General features: G+C 44.4%; 34 non-coding genes across 34 annotated transcripts; all 34 read right to left on the bottom strand.

The window, feature by feature from the left end:
- Nucleotides 1-235: 235 nt before the first annotated feature.
- trnat-cgu (transfer RNA threonine (anticodon CGU)) lies at nt 236-307 on the bottom strand. Its single transcript has one exon. It is a non-coding gene; the product is annotated as a tRNA-Thr (tRNA).
- An 871-nt stretch (nt 308-1,178) lies between these two features.
- On the bottom strand, nt 1,179-1,250 carry trnaa-ugc (transfer RNA alanine (anticodon UGC)). The gene has a single exon. It is a non-coding gene; the product is annotated as a tRNA-Ala (tRNA).
- A 508-nt stretch (nt 1,251-1,758) lies between these two features.
- trnat-cgu (transfer RNA threonine (anticodon CGU)) lies at nt 1,759-1,830 on the bottom strand. The gene has a single exon. It is a non-coding gene; the product is annotated as a tRNA-Thr (tRNA).
- A 284-nt stretch (nt 1,831-2,114) lies between these two features.
- trnaa-ugc (transfer RNA alanine (anticodon UGC)) lies at nt 2,115-2,186 on the bottom strand. Its single transcript has one exon. It is a non-coding gene; the product is annotated as a tRNA-Ala (tRNA).
- A 508-nt stretch (nt 2,187-2,694) lies between these two features.
- On the bottom strand, nt 2,695-2,766 carry trnat-ugu (transfer RNA threonine (anticodon UGU)). Its single transcript has one exon. It is a non-coding gene; the product is annotated as a tRNA-Thr (tRNA).
- Nucleotides 2,767-3,636: 870 nt separating this feature from the next.
- Nucleotides 3,637-3,708, bottom strand: trnaa-ugc (transfer RNA alanine (anticodon UGC)). Its single transcript has one exon. It is a non-coding gene; the product is annotated as a tRNA-Ala (tRNA).
- A 508-nt stretch (nt 3,709-4,216) lies between these two features.
- On the bottom strand, nt 4,217-4,288 carry trnat-cgu (transfer RNA threonine (anticodon CGU)). The gene has a single exon. It is a non-coding gene; the product is annotated as a tRNA-Thr (tRNA).
- A 284-nt stretch (nt 4,289-4,572) lies between these two features.
- Nucleotides 4,573-4,644, bottom strand: trnaa-ugc (transfer RNA alanine (anticodon UGC)). Its single transcript has one exon. It is a non-coding gene; the product is annotated as a tRNA-Ala (tRNA).
- A 508-nt stretch (nt 4,645-5,152) lies between these two features.
- Nucleotides 5,153-5,224, bottom strand: trnat-ugu (transfer RNA threonine (anticodon UGU)). Its single transcript has one exon. It is a non-coding gene; the product is annotated as a tRNA-Thr (tRNA).
- An 870-nt stretch (nt 5,225-6,094) lies between these two features.
- trnaa-ugc (transfer RNA alanine (anticodon UGC)) lies at nt 6,095-6,166 on the bottom strand. The gene has a single exon. It is a non-coding gene; the product is annotated as a tRNA-Ala (tRNA).
- Nucleotides 6,167-6,674: 508 nt separating this feature from the next.
- trnat-cgu (transfer RNA threonine (anticodon CGU)) lies at nt 6,675-6,746 on the bottom strand. Its single transcript has one exon. It is a non-coding gene; the product is annotated as a tRNA-Thr (tRNA).
- Nucleotides 6,747-7,030: 284 nt separating this feature from the next.
- Nucleotides 7,031-7,102, bottom strand: trnaa-ugc (transfer RNA alanine (anticodon UGC)). The gene has a single exon. It is a non-coding gene; the product is annotated as a tRNA-Ala (tRNA).
- Nucleotides 7,103-7,610: 508 nt separating this feature from the next.
- trnat-cgu (transfer RNA threonine (anticodon CGU)) lies at nt 7,611-7,682 on the bottom strand. The gene has a single exon. It is a non-coding gene; the product is annotated as a tRNA-Thr (tRNA).
- Nucleotides 7,683-8,553: 871 nt separating this feature from the next.
- trnaa-ugc (transfer RNA alanine (anticodon UGC)) lies at nt 8,554-8,625 on the bottom strand. The gene has a single exon. It is a non-coding gene; the product is annotated as a tRNA-Ala (tRNA).
- A 508-nt stretch (nt 8,626-9,133) lies between these two features.
- On the bottom strand, nt 9,134-9,205 carry trnat-cgu (transfer RNA threonine (anticodon CGU)). Its single transcript has one exon. It is a non-coding gene; the product is annotated as a tRNA-Thr (tRNA).
- Nucleotides 9,206-9,489: 284 nt separating this feature from the next.
- trnaa-ugc (transfer RNA alanine (anticodon UGC)) lies at nt 9,490-9,561 on the bottom strand. Its single transcript has one exon. It is a non-coding gene; the product is annotated as a tRNA-Ala (tRNA).
- Nucleotides 9,562-10,069: 508 nt separating this feature from the next.
- Nucleotides 10,070-10,141, bottom strand: trnat-ugu (transfer RNA threonine (anticodon UGU)). Its single transcript has one exon. It is a non-coding gene; the product is annotated as a tRNA-Thr (tRNA).
- Nucleotides 10,142-11,012: 871 nt separating this feature from the next.
- trnaa-ugc (transfer RNA alanine (anticodon UGC)) lies at nt 11,013-11,084 on the bottom strand. Its single transcript has one exon. It is a non-coding gene; the product is annotated as a tRNA-Ala (tRNA).
- An 864-nt stretch (nt 11,085-11,948) lies between these two features.
- trnaa-ugc (transfer RNA alanine (anticodon UGC)) lies at nt 11,949-12,020 on the bottom strand. The gene has a single exon. It is a non-coding gene; the product is annotated as a tRNA-Ala (tRNA).
- Nucleotides 12,021-12,528: 508 nt separating this feature from the next.
- Nucleotides 12,529-12,600, bottom strand: trnat-cgu (transfer RNA threonine (anticodon CGU)). Its single transcript has one exon. It is a non-coding gene; the product is annotated as a tRNA-Thr (tRNA).
- Nucleotides 12,601-13,471: 871 nt separating this feature from the next.
- Nucleotides 13,472-13,543, bottom strand: trnaa-ugc (transfer RNA alanine (anticodon UGC)). The gene has a single exon. It is a non-coding gene; the product is annotated as a tRNA-Ala (tRNA).
- Nucleotides 13,544-14,407: 864 nt separating this feature from the next.
- Nucleotides 14,408-14,479, bottom strand: trnaa-ugc (transfer RNA alanine (anticodon UGC)). The gene has a single exon. It is a non-coding gene; the product is annotated as a tRNA-Ala (tRNA).
- Nucleotides 14,480-14,987: 508 nt separating this feature from the next.
- trnat-cgu (transfer RNA threonine (anticodon CGU)) lies at nt 14,988-15,059 on the bottom strand. The gene has a single exon. It is a non-coding gene; the product is annotated as a tRNA-Thr (tRNA).
- An 871-nt stretch (nt 15,060-15,930) lies between these two features.
- Nucleotides 15,931-16,002, bottom strand: trnaa-ugc (transfer RNA alanine (anticodon UGC)). The gene has a single exon. It is a non-coding gene; the product is annotated as a tRNA-Ala (tRNA).
- A 508-nt stretch (nt 16,003-16,510) lies between these two features.
- trnat-cgu (transfer RNA threonine (anticodon CGU)) lies at nt 16,511-16,582 on the bottom strand. Its single transcript has one exon. It is a non-coding gene; the product is annotated as a tRNA-Thr (tRNA).
- Nucleotides 16,583-16,866: 284 nt separating this feature from the next.
- Nucleotides 16,867-16,938, bottom strand: trnaa-ugc (transfer RNA alanine (anticodon UGC)). Its single transcript has one exon. It is a non-coding gene; the product is annotated as a tRNA-Ala (tRNA).
- Nucleotides 16,939-17,446: 508 nt separating this feature from the next.
- trnat-cgu (transfer RNA threonine (anticodon CGU)) lies at nt 17,447-17,518 on the bottom strand. Its single transcript has one exon. It is a non-coding gene; the product is annotated as a tRNA-Thr (tRNA).
- Nucleotides 17,519-18,388: 870 nt separating this feature from the next.
- Nucleotides 18,389-18,460, bottom strand: trnaa-ugc (transfer RNA alanine (anticodon UGC)). The gene has a single exon. It is a non-coding gene; the product is annotated as a tRNA-Ala (tRNA).
- A 508-nt stretch (nt 18,461-18,968) lies between these two features.
- trnat-cgu (transfer RNA threonine (anticodon CGU)) lies at nt 18,969-19,040 on the bottom strand. Its single transcript has one exon. It is a non-coding gene; the product is annotated as a tRNA-Thr (tRNA).
- Nucleotides 19,041-19,324: 284 nt separating this feature from the next.
- trnaa-ugc (transfer RNA alanine (anticodon UGC)) lies at nt 19,325-19,396 on the bottom strand. Its single transcript has one exon. It is a non-coding gene; the product is annotated as a tRNA-Ala (tRNA).
- Nucleotides 19,397-19,904: 508 nt separating this feature from the next.
- Nucleotides 19,905-19,976, bottom strand: trnat-cgu (transfer RNA threonine (anticodon CGU)). Its single transcript has one exon. It is a non-coding gene; the product is annotated as a tRNA-Thr (tRNA).
- An 870-nt stretch (nt 19,977-20,846) lies between these two features.
- On the bottom strand, nt 20,847-20,918 carry trnaa-ugc (transfer RNA alanine (anticodon UGC)). The gene has a single exon. It is a non-coding gene; the product is annotated as a tRNA-Ala (tRNA).
- A 508-nt stretch (nt 20,919-21,426) lies between these two features.
- trnat-cgu (transfer RNA threonine (anticodon CGU)) lies at nt 21,427-21,498 on the bottom strand. The gene has a single exon. It is a non-coding gene; the product is annotated as a tRNA-Thr (tRNA).
- A 284-nt stretch (nt 21,499-21,782) lies between these two features.
- On the bottom strand, nt 21,783-21,854 carry trnaa-ugc (transfer RNA alanine (anticodon UGC)). The gene has a single exon. It is a non-coding gene; the product is annotated as a tRNA-Ala (tRNA).
- Nucleotides 21,855-22,131: the final 277 nt, after the last annotated feature.

Genomic DNA, 22,131 nt, shown 5'->3' with positions numbered 1-22,131 from the left:
AGATCATTGAAATACTCAAAACAAAGGTAGAGGTCACATTAGAAATGGATGTAGATGTTCCCGTTGTCTGCCATTTAAAAGGTAAGCACCTTTCCACCAGGCCATTTCAGCTGCTTCTTTGAGAGTCAGACGAGTGCTTGATCACATACAGAGGTCTCTTGTACAAGGACAAAATTGGAAGCAGATATTTTGGTAGTGAATGGACATTATAGACCCTTCGGTCGACTTTCCTTAAAGGCACGAACGGGGATCGAACCCGTGATCTTCGGTTTACGAGACCGACGCCTTTCCACTTGGCCACCATGCCACAGAAAAGAGAGAGTGCTTAAATTTGAACCACACACAAACCTATGAGGGCATGTGGTAACTCTGACAGCGGAAGTGTGTGGAAATGGCTGGAACATGCTCAAAATCACAACACTGTTCTGACCCGTGAATTGATACCAATTCTACCGATTCTACACTGTCCATAGGCTGTAACCAAAATAGCATTGCATAGGCAGCTACCAAAAGGAGAACAGAAGAAGCAACCCATATCTTGGTGACTGGAAGAAAGTTGCACAGTTGAGTCACAGCCGTTTGGGACTCACCCAGGAAAGAGCACTTTTTGGTTGTTGGGGCCTAACAGGAAGCAAGAGTACCTGAGTGTTAAACAATGGCATTCAGGAAACAAGCTATGCTTCATTGAGATGCTGGGGGTCGAAGACAGTTCCTCACACAGGCAAAGCATGCGCTCTACCTCTGAACTACATCCCCACTTGTAAGGTTGTCTTCAGAATTCTGAAAGAGTCTAGCACAGCAAATACGGCCACCAGAAGCAGTAAAAGGACGAACCCATGAAGCAAGTTATACTTCAGCAGCAGCCATGCCAGAATGTCAAGTTTGCAAGGAACAAAAACAGAATTGAAAACTGACAAAGCACTTTAATGGTCCAATGGCTAACCGGTGATCTTCGGTTACGAAGGCATGTGTTAAAAGCAGCAGTGAACATGCTCAAAAACACGACACCATTGTGACCGATGTATAACCGAACGGAAACTGAGCATCGTCTATCAATAAGAGAAGCTGCAAGCAACACTATTAAGGCACGAAAAGGGTAAGAGAAATGCACAGCGTCTGAATGTCAGCTCAACCCGAAAGGTTAAAATATAGCCAACAATATCTATAGACAATGCTCATGGAGATGCAGGGGATTGAACCCTGGACCTCATACATGCAAAGCATGCGCTCTTCCACTGAGCTACATCCCCTTGACATGTGGAACTAATTGGTTGTAGAGCCAAAGAGAATGATTCCAAAGGTTTATCAACTAGTCTACAGTTGCCTAATGTATCACTACTCCCTGAAGGGGTGAGAAGGCCTGCCACACCATCAGGAATACTTGGCCCTATAACATAGACTTTGACATACAGCCTCTTAATCTGCAACCTACCTGGAAGCAATGGAGAAATTCTTACCTAGCAAAGCCCAGTTTTCACTCCTGCAGACTCTATCACATGGAAACCTGATGGTAAACTCAGTAAAGATCATTGAAATACTCAAAACAAAGGTAGAGGTCACATTAGAAATGGATGTAGATGTTCCCGTTGTCTGCCATTTAAAAGGTAAGCACCTTTCCGCCAGGCCATTTCAGCTGCTTCTTTGAGAGTCAGACGAGTGCTTGATCACATACAGAGGTCTCTTGTACAAGGACAAAATTGGAAGCAGATATTTTAGTAGTGAATGGACACTATAGACCGTTCGGTCCACTTTCCTTAAAGGCACGAACGGGGATCGAACCCGTGATCTTCGGTTTACGAGACCGACGCCTTACCACTTGGCCACCATGCCATAGAAAAGAGAGAGTCCTTAAATTTGAACCACACACAAACTTAAGAGGACATGTGGTAACTACGACAGCGGAAATGTGAGGAAATGGCAGGAACATGCTCAAAATCACGACACCATTGTGACCTATGTATAACCGAACGGAAACTGAGCATCGTCTATCAATAAGAGAAGCTGCAAGCAACACTATTAAGGCACAAAAAGAGTGAGAGAAATGCACAGCGTCTGAATGTCAGCTCAACCCGAAAGGTTAAAATATAGCCAACCATATCTATAGATAATGCTCATGGAGATGCATGGGATTGAACCCTGGACCTCATACATGCAAAGCATGCGCTCTTCCACTGAGCTACATCCCCTTGACGTGTGGAACTAATTGGTTGTAGAGCCAAAGAGAATGATTCCAAAGATTTATCAACTAGTCTACAGTTGCCTAATGTATCACTACTCCCTGAAGGGGTGAGAAGGCCTGCCACACCATCAGGAATCCTTGGCCCTATAACATAGACTTTGACATACAGCCTCTTAATCTGCAAACTACCTGGAAGCAATGGAGAAATTCTTACCTAGCAAAGCCCAGTTTTCGCTCCTGCAGACTCTATCACATGGAAACCTGATGGTAAACTCAGTAAAGATCATTGAAATACTCAAAACAAAGGTAGAGGTCACATTAGAAATGGAGGTAGATGTTCCCGTTGTCTGCCATTTAAAAGGTAAGCACCTTTCCACCAGGCCATTTCAGCTGCTTCTTTGAGAGTCAGACGAGTGCTTGATCACATACAGAGGTCTCTTGTACAAGGACAAAATTGGAAGCAGATATTTTGGTAGTGAATGGACATTATAGACCCTTCGGTCCACTTTCCTTAAAGGCACGAACGGGGATCGAACCCGTGATCTTCGGTTTACAAGACCGACGCCTTACCACTTGGCCACCATGCCATAGAAAAGAGAGAGTGCTTAAATTTGAACCACACACAAACCTATGAGGGCATGTGGTAACTCCGACAGCGGAAGTGTGTGGAAATGGCTGGAACATGCTCAAAATCACAACACTGTTCTGACCCGTGAATTGATACCAATTCTACCGATTCTACACTGTCCATAGGCTGTAACCAAAATAGCATTGCATAGGCAGCTACCAAAAGGAGAACAGAAGAAGCAACCCATATCTTGGTGACTGGAAGAAAGTTGCACAGTTGAGTCACAGCCGTTTGGGACTCACCCAGGAAAGAGCACTTTTTGGTTGTTGGGGCCTAACAGGAAGCAAGAGTACCTGAGTGTTAAACAATGGCATTCAGGAAACAAGCTATGCTTCATTGAGATGCTGGGGGTCGAAGACAGTTCCGCACACAGGCAAGCATGCGCTCTACCTCTGAGCTACATCCCCACTTGTAAGGTTGTCTTCAGAATTCTGAAAGAGTCTAGCACAGCAAATACGGCCACCAGAAGCAGTAAAAGGACGAACCCATGAAGCAAGTTATACTTCAGCAGCAGCCATGCCAGAATGTCAAGTTTGCAAGGAACAAAAACAGAATTGAAAACTGACAAAGCACTTTAATGGTCCAATGGCTAACCGGTGATCTTCGGTTACGAAGGCATGTGTTAAAAGCAGCAGTGAACATGCTCAAAAACACGACACCATTGTGACCGATGTATAACCGAACGGAAACTGAGCATCGTCTATCAATAAGAGAAGCTGCAAGCAACACTATTAAGGCACGAAAAGGGTAAGAGAAATGCACAGCGTCTGAATGTCAGCTCAACCCGAAAGGTTAAAATATAGCCAACAATATCTATAGACAATGCTCATGGAGATGCAGGGGATTGAACCCTGGACCTCATACATGCAAAGCATGCGCTCTTCCACTGAGCTACATCCCCTTGACATGTGGAACTAATTGGTTGTAGAGCCAAAGAGAATGATTCCAAAGGTTTATCAACTAGTCTACAGTTGCCTAATGTATCACTACTCCCTGAAGGGGTGAGAAGGCCTGCCACACCATCAGGAATACTTGGCCCTATAACATAGACTTTGACATACAGCCTCTTAATCTGCAACCTACCTGGAAGCAATGGAGAAATTCTTACCTAGCAAAGCCCAGTTTTCACTCCTGCAGACTCTATCACATGGAAACCTGATGGTAAACTCAGTAAAGATCATTGAAATACTCAAAACAAAGGTAGAGGTCACATTAGAAATGGATGTAGATGTTCCCGTTGTCTGCCATTTAAAAGGTAAGCACCTTTCCGCCAGGCCATTTCAGCTGCTTCTTTGAGAGTCAGACGAGTGCTTGATCACATACAGAGGTCTCTTGTACAAGGACAAAATTGGAAGCAGATATTTTAGTAGTGAATGGACACTATAGACCGTTCGGTCCACTTTCCTTAAAGGCACGAACGGGGATCGAACCCGTGATCTTCGGTTTACGAGACCGACGCCTTACCACTTGGCCACCATGCCATAGAAAAGAGAGAGTCCTTAAATTTGAACCACACACAAACTTATGAGGACATGTGGTAACTCCGACAGCGGAAATGTGAGGAAATGGCAGGAACATGCTCAAAATCACGACACCATTGTGACCTATGTATAACCGAACGGAAACTGAGCATCGTCTATCAATAAGAGAAGCTGCAAGCAACACTATTAAGGCACAAAAAGAGTGAGAGAAATGCACAGCGTCTGAATGTCAGCTCAACCCGAAAGGTTAAAATATAGCCAACCATATCTATAGATAATGCTCATGGAGATGCATGGGATTGAACCCTGGACCTCATACATGCAAAGCATGCGCTCTTCCACTGAGCTACATCCCCTTGACGTGTGGAACTAATTGGTTGTAGAGCCAAAGAGAATGATTCCAAAGATTTATCAACTAGTCTACAGTTGCCTAATGTATCACTACTCCCTGAAGGGGTGAGAAGGCCTGCCACACCATCAGGAATCCTTGGCCCTATAACATAGACTTTGACATACAGCCTCTTAATCTGCAAACTACCTGGAAGCAATGGAGAAATTCTTACCTAGCAAAGCCCAGTTTTCGCTCCTGCAGACTCTATCACATGGAAACCTGATGGTAAACTCAGTAAAGATCATTGAAATACTCAAAACAAAGGTAGAGGTCACATTAGAAATGGAGGTAGATGTTCCCGTTGTCTGCCATTTAAAAGGTAAGCACCTTTCCACCAGGCCATTTCAGCTGCTTCTTTGAGAGTCAGACGAGTGCTTGATCACATACAGAGGTCTCTTGTACAAGGACAAAATTGGAAGCAGATATTTTGGTAGTGAATGGACATTATAGACCCTTCGGTCCACTTTCCTTAAAGGCACGAACGGGGATCGAACCCGTGATCTTCGGTTTACAAGACCGACGCCTTACCACTTGGCCACCATGCCATAGAAAAGAGAGAGTGCTTAAATTTGAACCACACACAAACCTATGAGGGCATGTGGTAACTCCGACAGCGGAAGTGTGTGGAAATGGCTGGAACATGCTCAAAATCACAACACTGTTCTGACCCGTGAATTGATACCAATTCTACCGATTCTACACTGTCCATAGGCTGTAACCAAAATAGCATTGCATAGGCAGCTACCAAAAGGAGAACAGAAGAAGCAACCCATATCTTGGTGACTGGAAGAAAGTTGCACAGTTGAGTCACAGCCGTTTGGGACTCACCCAGGAAAGAGCACTTTTTGGTTGTTGGGGCCTAACAGGAAGCAAGAGTACCTGAGTGTTAAACAATGGCATTCAGGAAACAAGCTATGCTTCATTGAGATGCTGGGGGTCGAAGACAGTTCCGCACACAGGCAAGCATGCGCTCTACCTCTGAGCTACATCCCCACTTGTAAGGTTGTCTTCAGAATTCTGAAAGAGTCTAGCACAGCAAATACGGCCACCAGAAGCAGTAAAAGGACGAACCCATGAAGCAAGTTATACTTCAGCAGCAGCCATGCCAGAATGTCAAGTTTGCAAGGAACAAAAACAGAATTGAAAACTGACAAAGCACTTTAATGGTCCAATGGCTAACCGGTGATCTTCGGTTACGAAGGCATGTGTTAAAAGCAGCAGTGAACATGCTCAAAAACACGACACCATTGTGACCGATGTATAACCGAACGGAAACTGAGCATCGTCTATCAATAAGAGAAGCTGCAAGCAACACTATTAAGGCACGAAAAGGGTAAGAGAAATGCACAGCGTCTGAATGTCAGCTCAACCCGAAAGGTTAAAATATAGCCAACAATATCTATAGACAATGCTCATGGAGATGCAGGGGATTGAACCCTGGACCTCATACATGCAAAGCATGCGCTCTTCCACTGAGCTACATCCCCTTGACATGTGGAATGAATTGGTTGTAGAGCCAAAGAGAATGATTCCAAAGGTTTATCAACTAGTCTACAGTTGCCTAATGTATCACTAATCCCTGAAGGGGTGAGAAGGCCTGCCACACCATCAGGAATACTTGGCCCTATAACATAGACTTTGACATACAGCCTCTTAATCTGCAAACTACCTGGAAGCAATGGAGAAATTCTTACCTAGCAAAGCCCAGTTTTCACTCCTGCAGACTCTATCACATGGAAACCTGATGGTAAACTCAGTAAAGATCATTGAAATACTCAAAACAAAGGTAGAGGTCACATTAGAAATGGATGTAGATGTTCCCGTTGTCTGCCATTTAAAAGGTAAGCACCTTTCCGCCAGGCCATTTCAGCTGCTTCTTTGAGAGTCAGACGAGTGCTTGATCACATACAGAGGTCTCTTGTACAAGGACAAAATTGGAAGCAGATATTTTAGTAGTGAATGGACACTATAGACCGTTCGGTCCACTTTCCTTAAAGGCACGAACGGGGATCGAACCCGTGATCTTCGGTTTACGAGACCGACGCCTTACCACTTGGCCACCATGCCATAGAAAAGAGAGAGTCCTTAAATTTGAACCACACACAAACTTATGAGGACATGTGGTAACTCCGACAGCGGAAATGTGAGGAAATGGCAGGAACATGCTCAAAATCACGACACCATTGTGACCTATGTATAACCGAACGGAAACTGAGCATCGTCTATCAATAAGAGAAGCTGCAAGCAACACTATTAAGGCACAAAAAGAGTGAGAGAAATGCACAGCGTCTGAATGTCAGCTCAACCCGAAAGGTTAAAATATAGCCAACCATATCTATAGATAATGCTCATGGAGATGCAGGGGATTGAACCCTGGACCTCATACATGCAAAGCATGCGCTCTTCCACTGAGCTACATCCCCTTGACGTGTGGAACTAATTGGTTGTAGAGCCAAAGAGAATGATTCCAAAGATTTATCAACTAGTCTACAGTTGCCTAATGTATCACTACTCCCTGAAGGGGTGAGAAGGCCTGCCACACCATCAGGAATCCTTGGCCCTATAACATAGACTTTGACATACAGCCTCTTAATCTGCAAACTACCTGGAAGCAATGGAGAAATTCTTACCTAGCAAAGCCCAGTTTTCGCTCCTGCAGACTCTATCACATGGAAACCTGATGGTAAACTCAGTAAAGATCATTGAAATACTCAAAACAAAGGTAGAGGTCACATTAGAAATGGATGTAGATGTTCCCGTTGTCTGCCATTTAAAAGGTAAGCACCTTTCCACCAGGCCATTTCAGCTGCTTCTTTGAGAGTCAGACGAGTGCTTGATCACATACAGAGGTCTCTTGTACAAGGACAAAATTGGAAGCAGATATTTTGGTAGTGAATGGACATTATAGACCCTTCGGTCCACTTTCCTTAAAGGCACGAACGAGGATCGAACCCGTGATCTTCGGTTTACGAGACCAACGCCTTACCACTTGGCCACCATGCCACAGAAAAGAGAGAGTGCTTAAATTTGAACCACACACAAACCTATGAGGGCATGTGGTAACTCCGACAGCGGAAGTGTGTGGAAATGGCTGGAACATGCTCAAAATCACAACACTGTTCTGACCCGTGAATTGATACCAATTCTACCGATTCTACACTGTCCATAGGCTGTAACCAAAATAGCATTGCATAGGCAGCTACCAAAAGGAGAACAGAAGAAGCAACCCATATCTTGGTGACTGGAAGAAAGTTGCACAGTTGAGTCACAGCCGTTTGGGACTCACCCAGGAAAGAGCACTTTTTGGTTGTTGGGGCCTAACAGGAAGCAAGAGTACCTGAGTGTTAAACAATGGCATTCAGGAAACAAGCTATGCTTCATTGAGATGCTGGGGGTCGAAGACAGTTCCTCACACAGGCAAAGCATGCGCTCTACCTCTGAACTACATCCCCACTTGTAAGGTTGTCTTCAGAATTCTGAAAGAGTCTAGCACAGCAAATACGGCCACCAGAAGCAGTAAAAGGACGAACCCATGAAGCAAGTTATACTTCAGCAGCAGCCATGCCAGAATGTCAAGTTTGCAAGGAACAAAAACAGAATTGAAAACTGACAAAGCACTTTAATGGTCCAATGGCTAACCGGTGATCTTCGGTTACAAAGGCATGTGTTAAAAGCAGCAGTGAACATGCTCAAAAACACGACACCATTGTGACCGATGTATAACCGAACGGAAACTGAGCATCGTCTATCAATAAGAGAAGCTGCAAGCAACACTATTAAGGCACGAAAAGGGTAAGAGAAATGCACAGCGTCTGAATGTCAGCTCAACCCGAAAGGTTAAAATATAGCCAACAATATCTATAGACAATGCTCATGGAGATGCAGGGGATTGAACCCTGGACCTCATACATGCAAAGCATGCGCTCTTCCACTGAGCTACATCCCCTTGACATGTGGAACTAATTGGTTGTAGAGCCAAAGAGAATGATTCCAAAGGTTTATCAACTAGTCTACAGTTGCCTAATGTATCACTACTCCCTGAAGGGGTGAGAAGGCCTGCCACACCATCAGGAATACTTGGCCCTATAACATAGACTTTGACATACAGCCTCTTAATCTGCAACCTACCTGGAAGCAATGGAGAAATTCTTACCTAGCAAAGCCCAGTTTTCACTCCTGCAGACTCTATCACATGGAAACCTGATGGTAAACTCAGTAAAGATCATTGAAATACTCAAAACAAAGGTAGAGGTCACTTTAGAAATGGATGTAGATGTTCCCGTTGTCTGCCATTTAAAAGGTAAGCACCTTTCCGCCAGGCCATTTCAGCTGCTTCTTTGAGAGTCAGACGAGTGCTTGATCACATACAGAGGTCTCTTGTACAAGGACAAAATTGGAAGCAGATATTTTAGTAGTGAATGGACACTATAGACCGTTCGGTCCACTTTCCTTAAAGGCACGAACGGGGATCGAACCCGTGATCTTCGGTTTACGAGACCGACGCCTTACCACTTGGCCACCATGCCATAGAAAAGAGAGAGTCCTTAAATTTGAACCACACACAAACTTATGAGGACATGTGGTAACTCCGACAGCGGAAATGTGAGGAAATGGCAGGAACATGCTCAAAATCACGACACCATTGTGACCTATGTATAACCGAACGGAAACTGAGCATCGTCTATCAATAAGAGAAGCTGCAAGCAACACTATTAAGGCACAAAAAGAGTGAGAGAAATGCACAGCGTCTGAATGTCAGCTCAACCCGAAAGGTTAAAATATAGCCAACCATATCTATAGATAATGCTCATGGAGATGCATGGGATTGAACCCTGGACCTCATACATGCAAAGCATGCGCTCTTCCACTGAGCTACATCCCCTTGACGTGTAGAACTAATTGGTTGTAGAGCCAAAGAGAATGATTCCAAAGGTTTATCAACTAGTCTACAGTTGCCTAATGTATCACTACTCCCTGAAGGGGTGAGAAGGCCTGCCACACCATCAGGAATCCTTGGCCCTATAACATAGACTTTGACATACAGCCTCTTAATCTGCAAACTACCTGGAAGCAATGGAGAAATTCTTACCTAGCAAAGCCCAGTTTTCGCTCCTGCAGACTCTATCACATGGAAACCTGATGGTAAACTCAGTAAAGATCATTGAAATACTCAAAACAAAGGTAGAGGTCACATTAGAAATGGATGTAGATGTTCCCGTTGTCTGCCATTTAAAAGGTAAGCACCTTTCCACCAGGCCATTTCAGCTGCTTCTTTGAGAGTCAGACGAGTGCTTGATCACATACAGAGGTCTCTTGTACAAGGACAAAATTGGAAGCAGATATTTTGGTAGTGAATGGACATTATAGACCCTTCGGTCCACTTTCCTTAAAGGCACGAACGGGGATCGAACCCGTGATCTTCGGTTTACAAGACCGACGCCTTACCACTTGGCCACCATGCCATAGAAAAGAGAGAGTGCTTAAATTTGAACCACACACAAATCTATGAGGGCATGTGGTAACTCCGACAGCGGAAGTGTGTGGAAATGGCTGGAACATGCTCAAAATCACAACACTGTTCTGACCCGTGAATTGATACCAATTCTACCGATTCTACACTGTCCATAGGCTGTAACCAAAATAGCATTGCATAGGCAGCTACCAAAAGGAGAACAGAAGAAGCAACCCATATCTTGGTGACTGGAAGAAAGTTGCACAGTTGAGTCACAGCCGTTTGGGACTCACCCAGGAAAGAGCACTTTTTGGTTGTTGGGGCCTAACAGGAAGCAAGAGTACCTGAGTGTTAAACAATGGCATTCAGGAAACAAGCTATGCTTCATTGAGATGCTGGGGGTCGAAGACAGTTCCGCACACAGGCAAAGCATGCGCTCTACCTCTGAGCTACATCCCCACTTGTAAGGTTGTCTTCAGAATTCTGAAAGAGTCTAGCACAGCAAATACGGCCACCAGAAGCAGTAAAAGGACGAACCCATGAAGCAAGTTATACTTCAGCAGCAGCCATGCCAGAATGTCAAGTTTGCAAGGAACAAAAACAGAATTGAAAACTGACAAAGCACTTTAATGGTCCAATGGCTAACCGGTGATCTTCGGTTACGAAGGCATGTGTTAAAAGCAGCAGTGAACATGCTCAAAAACACGACACCATTGTGACCGATGTATAACCGAACGGAAACTGAGCATCGTCTATCAATAAGAGAAGCTGCAAGCAACACTATTAAGGCACGAAAAGGGTAAGAGAAATGCACAGCGTCTGAATGTCAGCTCAACCCGAAAGGTTAAAATATAGCCAACAATATATATAGACAATGCTCATGGAGATGCAGGGGATTGAACCCTGGACCTCATACATGCAAAGCATGCGCTCTTCCACTGAGCTACATCCCCTTGACATGTGGAACTAATTGGTTGTAGAGCCAAAGAGAATGATTCCAAAGGTTTATCAACTAGTCTACAGTTGCCTAATGTATCACTACTCCCTGAAGGGGTGAGAAGGCCTGCCACACCATCAGGAATACTTGGCCCTATAACATAGACTTTGACATACAGCCTCTTAATCTGCAACCTACCTGGAAGCAATGGAGAAATTCTTACCTAGCAAAGCCCAGTTTTCACTCCTGCAGACTCTATCACATGGAAACCTGATGGTAAACTCAGTAAAGATCATTGAAATACTCAAAACAAAGGTAGAGGTCACTTTAGAAATGGATGTAGATGTTCCCGTTGTCTGCCATTTAAAAGGTAAGCACCTTTCCGCCAGGCCATTTCAGCTGCTTCTTTGAGAGTCAGACGAGTGCTTGATCACATACAGAGGTCTCTTGTACAAGGACAAAATTGGAAGCAGATATTTTAGTAGTGAATGGACATTATAGACCGTTCGGTCCGCTTTCCTTAAAGGCACGAACGGGGATCGAACCCGTGATCTTCGGTTTACGAGACCTACGCCTTACCACATGGCTACCATGCCATAGAAAAGAGAGAGTCCTTAAATTTGAACCACACACAAACTTATGAGGACATGTGGTAACTCCGACAGCGGAAATGTGAGGAAATGGCAGGAACATGCTCAAAATCACGACACCATTGTGACCTATGTATAACCGAACGGAAACTGAGCATCGTCTATCAATAAGAGAAGCTGCAAGCAACACTATTAAGGCACAAAAAGAGTGAGAGAAATGCACAGCGTCTGAATGTCAGCTCAACCCGAAAGGTTAAAATATAGCCAACCATATCTATAGATAATGCTCATGGAGATGCAGGGGATTGAACCCTGGACCTCATACATGCAAAGCATGCGCTCTTCCACTGAGCTACATCCCCTTGACGTGTGGAACTAATTGGTTGTAGAGCCAAAGAGAATGATTCCAAAGATTTATCAACTAGTCTACAGTTGCCTAATGTATCACTACTCCCTGAAGGGGTGAGAAGGCCTGCCACACCATCAGGAATCCTTGGCCCTATAACATAGACTTTGACATACAGCCTCTTAATCTGCAAACTACCTGGAAGCAATGGAGAAATTCTTACCTAGCAAAGCCCAGTTTTCGCTCCTGCAGACTCTATCACATGGAAACCTGATGGTAAACTCAGTAAAGATCATTGAAATACTCAAAACAAAGGTAGAGGTCACATTAGAAATGGAGGTAGATGTTCCCGTTGTCTGCCATTTAAAAGGTAAGCACCTTTCCACCAGGCCATTTCAGCTGCTTCTTTGAGAGTCAGACGAGTGCTTGATCACATACAGAGGTCTCTTGTACAAGGACAAAATTGGAAGCAGATATTTTGGTAGTGAACGGACATTATAGACCGTTCGGTCCACTTTCCTTAAAGGCACGAACGGGGATCGAACCCGTGATCTTCGGTTTACGAGACCGACGCCTTACCACTTGGCCACCATGCCACAGAAAAGAGAGAGTGCTTAAATTTGAACCACACACAAACCTATGAGGGCATGTGGTAACTCCGACAGCGGAAGTGTGTGGAAATGGCTGGAACATGCTCAAAATCACAACACTGTTCTGACCCGTGAATTGATACCAATTCTACCGATTCTACACTGTCCATAGGCTGTAACCAAAATACCATTGCATAGGCAGCTACCAAAAGGAGAACAGAAGAAGCAACCCATATCTTGGTGACTGGAAGAAAGTTGCACAGTTGAGTCACAGCCGTTTGGGACTCACCCAGGAAAGAGCACTTTTTGGTTGTTGGGGCCTAACAGGAAGCAAGAGTACCTGAGTGTTAAACAATGGCATTCAGGAAACAAGCTATGCTTCATTGAGATGCTGGGGGTCGAAGACAGTTCCTCACACAGGCAAAGCATGCGCTCTACCTCTGAGCTACATCCCCACTTGTAAGGTTGTCTTCAGAATTCTGAAAGAGTCTAGCACAGCAAATACGGCCACCAGAAGCAGTAAAAGGACGAACCCATGAAGCAAGTTATACTTCAGCAGCAGCCATGCCAGAATGTCAAGTTTGCAAGGAACAAAAACAGAATTGAAAACTGACAAAGCACTTTAATGGTCCAATGGCTAACCGGTGATCTTCGGTTACGAAGGCATGTGTTAAAAGCAGCAGTGAACATGCTCAAAAACACGACACCATTGTGACCGATGTATAACCGAACGGAAACTGAGCATCGTCTATCAATAAGAGAAGCTGCAAGCAACACTATTAAGGCACGAAAAGGGTAAGAGAAATGCACAGCGTCTGAATGTCAGCTCAACCCGAAAGGTTAAAATATAGCCAACAATATCTATAGACAATGCTCATGGAGATGCAGGGGATTGAACCCTGGACCTCATACATGCAAAGCATGCGCTCTTCCACTGAGCTACATCCCCTTGACATGTGGAACTAATTGGTTGTAGAGCCAAAGAGAATGATTCCAAAGGTTTATCAACTAGTCTACAGTTGCCTAATGTATCACTACTCCCTGAAGGGGTGAGAAGGCCTGCCACACCATCAGGAATACTTGGCCCTATAACATAGACTTTGACATACAGCCTCTTAATCTGCAACCTACCTGGAAGCAATGGAGAAATTCTTACCTAGCAAAGCCCAGTTTTCACTCCTGCAGACTCTATCACATGGAAACCTGATGGTAAACTCAGTAAAGATCATTGAAATACTCAAAACAAAGGTAGAGGTCACTTTAGAAATGGATGTAGATGTTCCCGTTGTCTGCCATTTAAAAGGTAAGCACCTTTCCGCCAGGCCATTTCAGCTGCTTCTTTGAGAGTCAGACGAGTGCTTGATCACATACAGAGGTCTCTTGTACAAGGACAAAATTGGAAGCAGATATTTTAGTAGTGAATGGACATTATAGACCGTTCGGTCCGCTTTCCTTAAAGGCACGAACGGGGATCGAACCCGTGATCTTCGGTTTACGAGACCTACGCCTTACCACATGGCTACCATGCCATAGAAAAGAGAGAGTCCTTAAATTTGAACCACACACAAACTTATGAGGACATGTGGTAACTCCGACAGCGGAAATGTGAGGAAATGGCAGGAACATGCTCAAAATCACGACACCATTGTGACCTATGTATAACCGAACGGAAACTGAGCATCGTCTATCAATAAGAGAAGCTGCAAGCAACACTATTAAGGCACAAAAAGAGTGAGAGAAATGCACAGCGTCTGAATGTCAGCTCAACCCGAAAGGTTAAAATATAGCCAACCATATCTATAGATAATGCTCATGGAGATGCAGGGGATTGAACCCTGGACCTCATACATGCAAAGCATGCGCTCTTCCACTGAGCTACATCCCCTTGACGTGTGGAACTAATTGGTTGTAGAGCCAAAGAGAATGATTCCAAAGATTTATCAACTAGTCTACAGTTGCCTAATGTATCACTACTCCCTGAAGGGGTGAGAAGGCCTGCCACACCATCAGGAATCCTTGGCCCTATAACATAGACTTTGACATACAGCCTCTTAATCTGCAAACTACCTGGAAGCAATGGAGAAATTCTTACCTAGCAAAGCCCAGTTTTCGCTCCTGCAGACTCTATCACATGGAAACCTGATGGTAAACTCAGTAAAGATCATTGAAATACTCAAAACAAAGGTAGAGGTCACATTAGAAATGGATGTAGATGTTCCCGTTGTCTGCCATTTAAAAGGTAAGCACCTTTCCACCAGGCCATTTCAGCTGCTTCTTTGAGAGTCAGACGAGTGCTTGATCACATACAGAGGTCTCTTGTACAAGGACAAAATTGGAAGCAGATATTTTGGTAGTGAATGGACATTATAGACCCTTCGGTCCACTTTCCTTAAAGGCACGAACGGGGATCGAACCCGTGATCTTCGGTTTACGAGACCGACGCCTTACCACTTGGCCACCATGCCATAGAAAAGAGAGAGTGCTTAAATTTGAACCACACACAAACCTATGAGGGCATGTGGTAACTCCGACAGCGGAAGTGTGTGGAAATGGCTGGAACATGCTCAAAATCACAACACTGTTCTGACCCGTGAATTGATACCAATTCTACCGATTCTACACTGTCCATAGGCTGTAACCAAAATAGCACTGCATAGGCAGCTACCAAAAGGAGAACAGAAGAAGCAACCCATATCTTGGTGACTGGAAGAAAGTTGCACAGTTGAGTCACAGCCGTTTGGGACTCACCCAGGAAAGAGCACTTTTTGGTTGTTGGGGCCTAACAGGAAGCAAGAGTACCTGAGTGTTAAACAATGGCATTCAGGAAACAAGCTATGCTTCATTGAGATGCTGGGGGTCGAAGACAGTTCCTCACACAGGCAAAGCATGCGCTCTACCTCTGAGCTACATCCCCACTTGTAAGGTTGTCTTCAGAATTCTGAAAGAGTCTAGCACAGCAAATACGGCCACCAGAAGCAGTAAAAGGACGAACCCATGAAGCAAGTTATACTTCAGCAGCAGCCATGCCAGAATGTCAAGTTTGCAAGGAACAAAAACAGAATTGAAAACTGACAAAGCACTTTAATGGTCCAATGGCTAACCGGTGATCTTCGGTTACGAAGGCATGTGTTAAAAGCAGCAGTGAACATGCTCAAAAACACGACACCATTGTGACCGATGTATAACCGAACGGAAACTGAGCATCGTCTATCAATAAGAGAAGCTGCAAGCAACACTATTAAGGCACGAAAAGGGTAAGAGAAATGCACAGCGTCTGAATGTCAGCTCAACCCGAAAGGTTAAAATATAGCCAACAATATCTATAGACAATGCTCATGGAGATGCAGGGGATTGAACCCTGGACCTCATACATGCAAAGCATGCGCTCTTCCACTGAGCTACATCCCCTTGACATGTGGAACTAATTGGTTGTAGAGCCAAAGAGAATGATTCCAAAGGTTTATCAACTAGTCTACAGTTGCCTAATGTATCACTACTCCCTGAAGGGGTGAGAAGGCCTGCCACACCATCAGGAATACTTGGCCCTATAACATAGACTTTGACATACAGCCTCTTAATCTGCAACCTACCTGGAAGCAATGGAGAAATTCTTACCTAGCAAAGCCCAGTTTTCACTCCTGCAGACTCTATCACATGGAAACCTGATGGTAAACTCAGTAAAGATCATTGAAATACTCAAAACAAAGGTAGAGGTCACTTTAGAAATGGATGTAGATGTTCCCGTTGTCTGCCATTTAAAAGGTAAGCACCTTTCCGCCAGGCCATTTCAGCTGCTTCTTTGAGAGTCAGACGAGTGCTTGATCACATACAGAGGTCTCTTGTACAAGGACAAAATTGGAAGCAGATATTTTAGTAGTGAATGGACATTATAGACCGTTCGGTCCACTTTCCTTAAAGGCACGAACGGGGATCGAACCCGTGATCTTCGGTTTACGAGACCTACGCCTTACCACTTGGCCACCATGCCATAGAAAAGAGAGAGTCCTTAAATTTGAACCACACACAAACTTATGAGGACATGTGGTAACTCCGACAGCGGAAATGTGAGGAAATGGCAGGAACATGCTCAAAATCACGACACCATTGTGACCTATGTATAACCGAACGGAAACTGAGCATCGTCTATCAATAAGAGAAGCTGCAAGCAACACTATTAAGGCACAAAAAGAGTGAGAGAAATGCACAGCGTCTGAATGTCAGCTCAACCCGAAAGGTTAAAATATAGCCAACTATATCTATAGATAATGCTCATGGAGATGCAGGGGATTGAACCCTGGACCTCATACATGCAAAGCATGCGCTCTTCCACTGAGCTACATCCCCTTGACGTGTGGAACTAATTGGTTGTAGAGCCAAAGAGAATGATTCCAAAGGTTTATCAACTAGTCTACAGTTGCCTAATGTATCACTACTCCCTGAAGGGGTGAGAAGGCCTGCCACACCATCAGGAATCCTTGGCCCTATAACATAGACTTTGACATACAGCCTCTTAATCTGCAAACTACCTGGAAGCAATGGAGAAATTCTTACCTAGCAAAGCCCAGTTTTCGCTCCTGCAGACTCTATCACATGGAAACCTGATGGTAAACTCAGTAAAGATCATTGAAATACTCAAAACAAAGGTAGAGGTCACATTAGAAATGGATGTAGATGTTCCCGTTGTCTGCCATTTAAAAGGTAAGCACCTTTCCACCAGGCCATTTCAGCTGCTTCTTTGAGAGTCAGACGAGTGCTTGATCACATACAGAGGTCTCTTGTACAAGGACAAAATTGGAAGCAGATATTTTGGTAGTGAATGGACATTATAGACCCTTCGGTCCACTTTCCTTAAAGGCACGAACGGGGATCGAACCCGTGATCTTCTGTTTACGAGACCGACGCCTTACCACTTGGCCACCATGCCACAGAAAAGAGAGAGTGCTTAAATTTGAACCACACACAAACCTATGAGGGCATGTGGTAATTCCGACAGCGGAAGTGTGTGGAAATGGCTGGAACATGCTCAAAATCACAACACTGTTCTGACCCGTGAATTGATACCAATTCTACCGATTCTACACTGTCCATAGGCTGTAACCAAAATAGCATTGCATAGGCAGCTACCAAAAGGAGAACAGAAGAAGCAACCCATATCTTGGTGACTGAAGAAAGTTGCACAGTTGAGTCACAGCCGTTTGGGACTCACCCAGGAAAGAGCACTTTTTGGTTGTTGGGGCCTAACAGGAAGCAAGAGTACCTGAGTGTTAAACAATGGCATTCAGGAAACAAGCTATGCTTCATTGAGATGCTGGGGGTCGAAGACAGTTCCTCACACAGGCAAAGCATGCGCTCTACCTCTGAGCTACATCCCCACTTGTAAGGTTGTCTTCAGAATTCTGAAAGAGTCTAGCACAGCAAATACGGCCACCAGAAGCAGTAAAAGGACGAACCCATGAAGCAAGTTATACTTCAGCAGCAGCCATGCCAGAATGTCAAGTTTGCAAGGAACAAAAACAGAATTGAAAACTGACAAAGCACTTTAATGGTCCAATGGCTAACCGGTGATCTTCGGTTACGAAGGCATGTGTTAAAAGCAGCAGTGAACATGCTCAAAAACACGACACCATTGTGACCGATGTATAACCGAACGGAAACTGAGCATCGTCTATCAATAAGAGAAGCTGCAAGCAACACTATTAAGGCACGAAAAGGGTAAGAGAAATGCACAGCGTCTGAATGTCAGCTCAACCCGAAAGGTTAAAATATAGCCAACAATATCTATAGACAATGCTCATGGAGATGCAGGGGATTGAACCCTGGACCTCATACATGCAAAGCATGCGCTCTTCCACTGAGCTACATCCCCATGACATGTGGAACTAATTGGTTGTAGAGCCAAAGAGAATGATTCCAAAGGTTTATCAACTAGTCTACAGTTGCCTAATGTATCACTACTCCCTGAAGGGGTGAGAAGGCCTGCCACACCATCAGGAATACTTGGCCCTATAACATAGACTTTGACATACAGCCTCTTAATCTGCAACCTACCTGGAAGCAATGGAGAAATTCTTACCTAGCAAAGCCCAGTTTTCACTCCTGCAGACTCTATCACATGGAAACCTGATGGTAAACTCAGTAAAGATCATTGAAATACTCAAAACAAAGGTAGAGGTCACATTAGAAATGGATGTAGATGTTCCCGTTGTCTGCCATTTAAAAGGTAAGCACCTTTCCGCCAGGCCATTTCAGCTGCTTCTTTGAGAGTCAGACGAGTGCTTGATCACATACAGAGGTCTCTTGTACAAGGACAAAATTGGAAGCAGATATTTTAGTAGTGAATGGACACTATAGACCGTTCGGTCCACTTTCCTTAAAGGCACGAACGGGGATCGAACCCGTGATCTTCAGTTTACGAGACCGACGCCTTACCACTTGGCCACCATGCCATAGAAAAGAGAGAGTCCTTAAATTTGAACCACACACAAACTTATGAGGACATGTGGTAACTCCGACAGCGGAAATGTGAGGAAATGGCAGGAACATGCTCAAAATCACGACACCATTGTGACCTATGTATAACCGAACGGAAACTGAGCATCGTCTATCAATAAGAGAAGCTGCAAGCAACACTATTAAGGCACAAAAAGAGTGAGAGAAATGCACAGCGTCTGAATGTCAGCTCAACCCGAAAGGTTAAAATATAGCCAACTATATCTATAGATAATGCTCATGGAGATGCAGGGGATTGAACCCTGGACCTCATACATGCAAAGCATGCGCTCTTCCACTGAGCTACATCCCCTTGACGTGTGGAACTAATTGGTTGTAGAGCCAAAGAGAATGATTCCAAAGGTTTATCAACTAGTCTACAGTTGCCTAATGTATCACTACTCCCTGAAGGGGTGAGAAGGCCTGCCACACCATCAGGAATCCTTGGCCCTATAACATAGACTTTGACATACAGCCTCTTAATCTGCAAACTACCTGGAAGCAATGGAGAAATTCTTACCTAGCAAAGCCCAGTTTTCGCTCCTGCAGACTCTATCACATGGAAACCTGATGGTAAACTCAGTAAAGATCATTGAAATACTCAAAACAAAGGTAGAGGTCACATTAGAAATGGATGTAGATGTTCCCGTTGTCTGCCATTTAAAAGGTAAGCACCTTTCCACCAGGCCATTTCAGCTGCTTCTTTGAGAGTCAGACGAGTGCTTGATCACATACAGAGGTCTCTTGTACAAGGACAAAATTGGAAGCAGATATTTTGGTAGTGAATGGACATTATAGACCCTTCGGTCCACTTTCCTTAAAGGCACGAACGGGGATCGAACCCGTGATCTTCGGTTTACGAGACCGACGCCTTACCACTTGGCCACCATGCCACAGAAAAGAGAGAGTGCTTAAATTTGAACCACACACAAACCTATGAGGGCATGTGGTAACTCCGACAGCGGAAGTGTGTGGAAATGGCTGGAACATGCTCAAAATCACAACACTGTTCTGACCCGTGAATTGATACCAATTCTACCGATTCTACACTGTCCATAGGCTGTAACCAAAATAGCATTGCATAGGCAGCTACCAAAAGGAGAACAGAAGAAGCAACCCATATCTTGGTGACTGAAGAAAGTTGCACAGTTGAGTCACAGCCGTTTGGGACTCACCCAGGAAAGAGCACTTTTTGGTTGTTGGGGCCTAACAGGAAGCAAGAGTACCTGAGTGTTAAACAATGGCATTCAGGAAACAAGCTATGCTTCATTGAGATGCTGGGGGTCGAAGACAGTTCCTCACACAGGCAAAGCATGCGCTCTACCTCTGAGCTACATCCCCACTTGTAAGGTTGTCTTCAGAATTCTGAAAGAGTCTAGCACAGCAAATACGGCCACCAGAAGCAGTAAAAGGACGAACCCATGAAGCAAGTTATACTTCAGCAGCAGCCATGCCAGAATGTCAAGTTTGCAAGGAACAAAAACAGAATTGAAAACTGACAAAGCACTTTAATGGTCCAATGGCTAACCGGTGATCTTCGGTTACGAAGGCATGTGTTAAAAGCAGCAGTGAACATGCTCAAAAACACGACACCATTGTGACCGATGTATAACCGAACGGAAACTGAGCATCGTCTATCAATAAGAGAAGCTGCAAGCAACACTATTAAGGCACGAAAAGGGTAAGAGAAATGCACAGCGTCTGAATGTCAGCTCAACCCGAAAGGTTAAAATATAGCCAACAATATCTATAGACAATGCTCATGGAGATGCAGGGGATTGAACCCTGGACCTCATACATGCAAAGCATGCGCTCTTCCACTGAGCTACATCCCCATGACATGTGGAACTAATTGGTTGTAGAGCCAAAGAGAATGATTCCAAAGGTTTATCAACTAGTCTACAGTTGCCTAATGTATCACTACTCCCTGAAGGGGTGAGAAGGCCTGCCACACCATCAGGAATACTTGGCCCTATAACATAGACTTTGACATACAGCCTCTTAATCTGCAACCTACCTGGAAGCAATGGAGAAATTCTTACCTAGCAAAGCCCAGTTTTCACTCCTGCAGACTCTATCACATGGAAACCTGATGGTAAACTCAGTAAAGATCATTGAAATACTCAAAACAAAGGTAGAGGTCACATTAGAAATGGATGTAGATGTTCCCGTTGTCTGCCATTTAAAAGGTAAGCACCTTTCCGCCAGGCCATTTCAGCTGCTTCTTTGAGAGTAAGACGAGTGCTTGATCACATACAGAGGTCTCTTGTACAAGGACAAAATTGGAAGCAGATATTTTAGTAGTGAATGGACACTATAGACCGTTCGGTCCACTTTCCTTAAAGGCACGAACGGGGATCGAACCCGTGATCTTCGGTTTACGAGACCGACGCCTTACCACTTGGCCACCATGCCATAGAAAAGAGAGAGTCCTTAAATTTGAACCACACACAAACTTATGAGGACATGTGGTAACTCCGACAGCGGAAATGTGAGGAAATGGCAGGAACATGCTCAAAATCACGACACCATTGTGACCTATGTATAACCGAACGGAAACTGAGCATCGTCTATCAATAAGAGAAGCTGCAAGCAACACTATTAAGGCACAAAAAGAGTGAGAGAAATGCACAGCGTCTGAATGTCAGCTCAACCCAAAAGGTTAAAATATAGCCAACTATATCTATAGATAATGCTCATGGAGATGCAGGGGATTGAACCCTGGACCTCATACATGCAAAGCATGCGCTCTTCCACTGAGCTACATCCCCTTGACGTGTGGAACTAATTGGTTGTAGAGCCAAAGAGAATGATTCCAAAGGTTTATCAACTAGTCTACAGTTGCCTAATGTATCACTACTCCCTGAAGGGGTGAGAAGGCCTGCCACACCATCAGGAATCCTTGGCCCTATAACATAGACTTTGACATACAGCCTCTTAATCTGCAAACTACCTGGAAGCAATGGAGAAATTCTTACCTAGCAAAGCCCAGTTTTCGCTCCTGCAGACTCTATCACATGGAAACCTGATGGTAAACTCAGTAAAGAT

Source organism: Brachyhypopomus gauderio, unplaced genomic scaffold, assembly GCF_052324685.1.
Source record: "Brachyhypopomus gauderio isolate BG-103 unplaced genomic scaffold, BGAUD_0.2 sc191, whole genome shotgun sequence".
NCBI lineage: Eukaryota > Metazoa > Chordata > Actinopteri > Gymnotiformes > Hypopomidae > Brachyhypopomus > Brachyhypopomus gauderio.
The sequence above is the reverse complement of the archived record's forward strand: the minus strand, read 5'-3'. Positions and strand labels throughout refer to the sequence as shown.